At 38.2% G+C, this 6,239-nt stretch overlaps 1 long non-coding RNA gene across 1 annotated transcript in view; it reads left to right on the forward strand.

Moving 5' to 3' along the window:
- The first annotated feature begins 1,574 nt into the window (after positions 1-1,574).
- Positions 1,575-6,239, forward strand: part of LOC116092033 — an 11,813-nt gene continuing 7,148 nt past the window's right edge. Inside the window, exon 1 of the long non-coding RNA XR_004119153.1 lies at positions 1,575-1,734. This is a non-coding gene — a long non-coding RNA (uncharacterized LOC116092033). The remainder of the gene's footprint in view (positions 1,735-6,239) is intronic.

A 6,239-nucleotide genomic window follows, 5' to 3' on the forward strand; every position in this document is an offset into this window, starting at 1 on the left:
AAATTAGAATAATTTGGGTCAATTTTTGATAGTCAAACTGAATCACAAACCTTATTTTCTCATTATGTTTTGTGTGTTTAATATATAATTCTATTTGCCAACTAGCCATCTAAACAGAAATGATGTAAACATTTCCATGAAGTGTGTTAGCAATACAGTAAAACAAACAAACCAACAAGCAGGCACGCAGACATAGAAGGTGGGTTAGAAAGAGAAGGCAGAGGGAATACTCCAGCCTTGGGCCCAGTTTCCAGGCCAGGCGGTAGAGTTTTGGTGTAGTTGGGGTGCTTTGGGGTTACCCATGCTCCTGGGAGTAAACTGGTATGCCCTTTGTAGGCAGGTCTAGTAAACATACTGGTTTAAAGGTTGGCTTCTGCTCTGTTCTTGGTTCCCTTATCTCTTGTGAATAAGTAACTGTGTGCATTTTCCCAGGGAGGGTTCTGAAAATAGATTTAGTTGTAGCTAAAACAAAGTACTAATTTTTTTTTAAATGGCACTACTGTTTCCAGATGAAGTGATTTAATTTATGATAAACTAACTGAGGAGTTTTTAACTTCAATTCCAAAACTAATATAAATAACTGAAGTTAACATTACAAGGAATACCTGAAGATATAGAAGAGTCATTTATAGGTGTGGAATTTGCACCAGGCTGTAAGATAGATTTAGGGGTGTTATAGTTTGTTTCTTCCTAAGATATCAGGAAGTTTTGAATTGATACTAATAAAATTCTGTTATTTCTTATGGGGCTCATGAAAATAAGACTATAGATAGATTGAAAAATGTGCCTACAAGTACAAACAAGTTCAAAACCATTGTTCTTGCTAGATAAAGTGGCTGCAATCAATCTCTAGCAAATCAGGTTTTATTTCAAATGCCTTTGCAACTCTGTGCTCTAGAAAGTTATGTGTAAATTTATAATATATAAAGCTGACTAGCTAGAATCTATTAATGAGTAGTACAAACACTTTTCTGAGGTTCCAATGAATTCCCTGAAGTACACTTACTTTGCTTTACGGCTCCAGTCTTGAGAAATCCAAACCCACACCTTAGACTACACCCTTTCACGTGTTCAGGAATGCCAGGCTCACTATGCAAGGTCCTGGAGCATAAGATCATTTGTTTATATTTTCAGTGTGATTCTACAAGGGACTGAAAACCTAAATCCTAGTGCCCCAAATCCTGTCAATGAGATTGACACATAGAATTTTGGAATTGAATGGAGCTTTTTAACTCATTGAGCTCAGCACATTTTTTCTCATCTGAATAAGATAAATAACACCGGTCCCTTCTCCTTCATTTAATTAGCAAACCCAAGAACCAAAGAATGCCCCCACCTTTTCCTGGACCAGGATAGTTATCTTTCCTAGTTAAAACCATCCTTTCATTAAACTGTCCATTTTGTTGTGAAGGGGGTGAACATAGTGACTCCAGATAATTTATAGAAAGAAGGTGGCCAGAAGGGATATAGAGGTTGGAAAATAGTTTTTGAAAAGTAACTATAAAGAAACTCAGCCTGATGTTCCACTGCGAAACAGCGAAACAGCGAAACAGCGAAAAAGCTCAACAGCCCCAACCTTGCCCTGTTGCTGACTTCTCGGTTTGAGTATTAGGTGACCTGAACTAGGCTGTGTTTAATTGCCTGCTTTACAGGAAACCACCATCCTAACTGCTCCTCTCTCTTCAACCAACACCCAAAGCCACTGCCAATGTCTAGGGGATGAGACTTCACAAGGTAAGTGAAAAAGAAAACAGGGCAGAAGGTACCTTCAAGTGGAATCTGGTGAAAGCTTTGGCCCAGGATAGAAGTACATTGCCCATGGGGATGGGGATGGGGTGGGAGGGACATGCAGGCAGTACTTAGGAATGTCAGTGTCTTGAGACAGTTCTTAGGATTCCCAAGTGTCCTGTGGGAGATGGAAGCAGTCTCTGCTGTCTAGACTGGAGGAAGTGCTCTGTGTTTTGAAGGACAGATGTCAGAATTTTAAAATCCAAATGATAGCAAAAGAATACCACTGGTTTGGTTGACTACTCACTTCTCACCATGGCCCTTCTTCGCATTGTTTCATTTTAATAACTCATCTTTAGCCCTGAGATGCAGAAAGTAAAAAAAGAAAAGAAAAGAAAAGAACTGGAGATAAATACATGTATACATGTATATATCCCTACAACACACACATAGTCAAGACTTAAAATATTTTGTCAAATACTGTAGACATTGCTATTTTTTCATTTGTAATATAATATTTTATTATTTTTTTGAGAATTTCATAGTACAATGTACTTTAGTCATATTCATGCCTGGTTCTTCTCCCGAACTCTTCTCAATCCCACTTTACAATGCTCCACTACTTCCAACTTTTTATTGTTGTTGTTGCTTGTTTTTTAAAGCCCATTAAGGCCAGTTTTTGTTGCCCACATACTCATGGGTGTAGGCCTATCCACTAGAGTGTGGTCAACCAACCAGGGACACACCCTTAAAGAAACTGGCTCTCCCTCCCCCAGAAGCCATCAATTTTCAATAGCAACTCAGTTATGGGTGGCAGCTCATGAGCCCATCTCTCCTCTGGCTGGAACGTTGACTGATTTGGTCCAGTCCTTCCCAAGCTCTGACTCTTACAATATTTCTGCCTCTCTTTAGCAGTTGCTCCTGAGACATACATGGAAGGTGTGTGATGTAGTTGTCCCACTTGTGGATAAGGTCCGCACACACTTGTTCTTGGCTCAATGACCAGTTGTTAATTTCTGATTTAATCATCATCCATGAAACAAAGAAACATCTCTGATGAACTCTGTGAGTTGCATTTAGATGGTAATTTGATATAAGGCATGGTTACTTTTAAAGAGTGTTCCACACTAGTATTTCACAAAAGAAGAATGGCAGAAGTTAGTTTCTATGGCTGTTTTCCTATATCTTTTCTTTTCCTTCTTGAATAGGTATTCATGCCTATTATTCTTTTAACTTTGCCTCTGAATTGATTGTTGGAGAGTCAGAACCTTTTTCTATGCACTTCCCATTTTTCTGCTCCTTCCTGTGGTTCGGAATTCTTCCTTCTCTCTGAGTGTCTAGGCTGGTGTGTCACAGGATGATCCCAAGCCCAGAACAGGTGGGGTCTGCAGGATCCAGGTCCGCCTGGGAGAGAGAAAGCCTTCTCTGAGGATTTTAGTGTTACAGCTGTTTTAGAGGATATTCAGTGAAACAGCGTGTGCACATACACTTTTTTTCTGGGGTAAATCAAGGGGCTGTATAAGAACCTTGGGGAATGGGAAAGGGTTCTTCTTAGGGTGACAGTTTCCTTGGCTGAAGCTTAAGGTTCTGGGAATCCCTCATTTGCATGGAGAGGCATTCCAGGAATCCCAGGTGCTTGCTGAGCAGGTTCTTATCTGGAGAGAGGAAGTGGAACCTGTAATTTTGTCAAGAACTATGTGACATTCCTCAGGTAGAGGATGTGGTGGTCCCGCTCCCCAGATCAGACAGAGAAGAAGAAGCCCCTCTGGGAAAGGGAGTCCTCCATTTTGCCTTGAGCTCAGGGGAGCTGTAGGACCTTGTAGACTGCAATCAGAAAGATAACACTGAGTCAACAGTATTGTGCTCCACAAACTTCTGAAAGTGAAGTGGCACATGAGAAGAAAGAGGTGAAATCAATGACAAAATGATATAATTTATGGCAGAAAACACATATTCCATGTTCAAAAAAAAACTGCCCCTTTTATCACAGCTTTTGATCATTTGAGTATTTTTACATTCATTAGTCTTGGTTATATTTTATTCCAACTCTTGTTCCTTGACACTGGATGATGATTGGTGGTGGTGGTGGTGATGATTTTTATGCAGACGTCTACAAGTTAAATAGAATAATTTAGGAAGTTACTTCCACTTTTAAGCTTCCTGAAAGAGTGATAAACATTTCAGAATGATTTTTGATTTGGGAAGATACAGTGGTTATGCTACAATGCAGATATTATAGTATTTATAGCTTACTTCTATGTTAATGGCAAGTATCAATGGTATAACCTAGAAAGAATATTAAACCAGAGCCATTCATGTCCTGACCACTTGAGGCATTATGAAATTAGTTCAACATTATTTTCTTCTAAAAGATAAAAAGGGTGTTTGAGCCATGGGCTTTTAAAAAACAAATCCAGACTTCATTTTCTGACATTTGGGGTGGGTGTGGGTGTTGAATAATTTTCCACATCAAAGTAATTCCAATTATTTTATCATTTTCTCAAAAAGACACATAATATGCTCAATAGAAATGGGGGGAAGGAATTACAAATTAAAGCAGCCGAAGAATTTTGCATTTCTAACATGTACATGTGCTACTTATTAAGCAGCACTGAAATTCTAATGGTTTGTAATTCTTTCCCTTCATGATAAATGCTGGGCTTTGACAATCAATTATTTAGGGGAAAAGTCTCTTGATTATGTGAATTGGGGTACTTCAAGAAATATGAACAGAGACACCCCTCTTCTTCATTATCCTTTAATTTGTTTTCTTCATTATTCTTTAATTTGTTTTCACTAGAATTGAAGGGACCAGACACCATCAGGCTATGGTGGCTCTTTCACAGACTGGCGCTTCTCTTTAAGTCCAATGCATACAAAATGGTTGTATTTGTATTCATGTGTTGGCAGTATTGTTTCAAAATGAGAGTTCTGGAATCATGTCTGCATGCTGATGATAAACTATACTATTAAAACTCAAGGGGAAAGTTTGTGCCTGTAAAACAGAGGTGAAACTTGCTTTCATTATGAATTTGTGATTATAATTTGAGTATGTTCTGAAAAAGTCAGTATAGATATTAGACCTCAACTCTGTAACTCTTGAAGAGACTTTTTTTTTAAAGTGAATTAATTAAAAAAATTTAGAGTCTAAGGTTTTGCTCTGGTACTGTAATGTTTTGCTTAGTAACAAAATCTATTATGTTTGCTCTTTTGCAATATCTTCAAACGTTAAACACCGATCATCTTCAATCTTATTAGCACTTCAGTCTTATAGTAGAGGAAATTAGTATTAGGAAAATCTAGTGATCCTAACAATGTCCTTTCATTCTGAACTCCTTGGGTCGAAGCTAGAGAATCTTTCTTTTATTTAAATGAAGACCGTAAGACCCTTCCTTGTCCTGTGTTAAGAGTTCCTGACCATGTGTTAGGATGCTATTGATGGATAGCTGGTTAAAGATAGAGCATTTTGTAAATGTCAACCTACCAGCCTTGTCCTTGTAGGTACTCCCTTGAGACTTATCTTATTCTATTCTCAGGATAACTTCATCAAATACTGAAGAGAATGGTGTTTCCTTTAAACCGTGCATGTGTAGTGATGGTATCTGCTATTGGATAAATATAAGACGTTGCCAAGAGAATTGTACCAGGAGGGTAATTAGGGCAGTTTCATTGGAAGTGCCCACTAAGGGCTCTCAGTTGTGAAAAGCAGCACCGAATGCAGAGATTAAGAAAAACATGCCTGTTACTGGAAACGGTCTTTACAGTTGAGTGTGGAAATCTTTTAAAGCTAAACATCTAATCGTGTATCATTTAAAAGCCTCTATGTTTAGGAAACCTTTTGTTATTTTATGGTCTGACCTGTATATTTGTTATCTAACATGATAGAGTTCGAAGACATATTCCAGTTTTCTATCACCATTTAATCCCAATCTCTTTGGCAAATTTTCTATCTCCATCTACACTCAAACATGCCCCTCTTCACTTCCTGCAAGCATGAGATACCTTAGTCAATAGAAATTTAAAAATGGAGTTTGGAGTTTTACGTGCAATTTCAGATCACTACAGCTAGGTGTGTTTATATTTTGTGTAGAAAATGCAAAGAAAATATATCCATGATTTTTTTTTAAAGACTCTTTGTGAAGGCTAAGCTTAATAGTTATATAATGCATGGCTATAGAGGATACATGCTTTATTAGTTATGAAGTGATCTAGATTAAGAACCTGATGAGTGACTAATCCCAGTGCTCTGAAGAGAGAAGACATGTCCTTCCATAACAAGCATTTACAAGAGCAAAGCATTTCTAACCCCTCTTTATTCCCTAGCCACTAAAGTGGGTGGGTGGGTGCTTCTATGAGAAGCAGGGTAAAGGGGGATGGGATAGGGTTTGCTAAGGAGAAACCAGGAAACAGGATAACATTTGAAATGTAAATAAATAAAATATCTAATGTGGTGGCCCTGCTGTGTTCTTGGAAGAACTCTAAACCGAAACCAGAGACTTAGCTCGCTGGGG

This window comes from Mastomys coucha, unplaced genomic scaffold (genome assembly GCF_008632895.1).
Source record: "Mastomys coucha isolate ucsf_1 unplaced genomic scaffold, UCSF_Mcou_1 pScaffold15, whole genome shotgun sequence".
Taxonomy (NCBI): domain Eukaryota; kingdom Metazoa; phylum Chordata; class Mammalia; order Rodentia; family Muridae; genus Mastomys; species Mastomys coucha.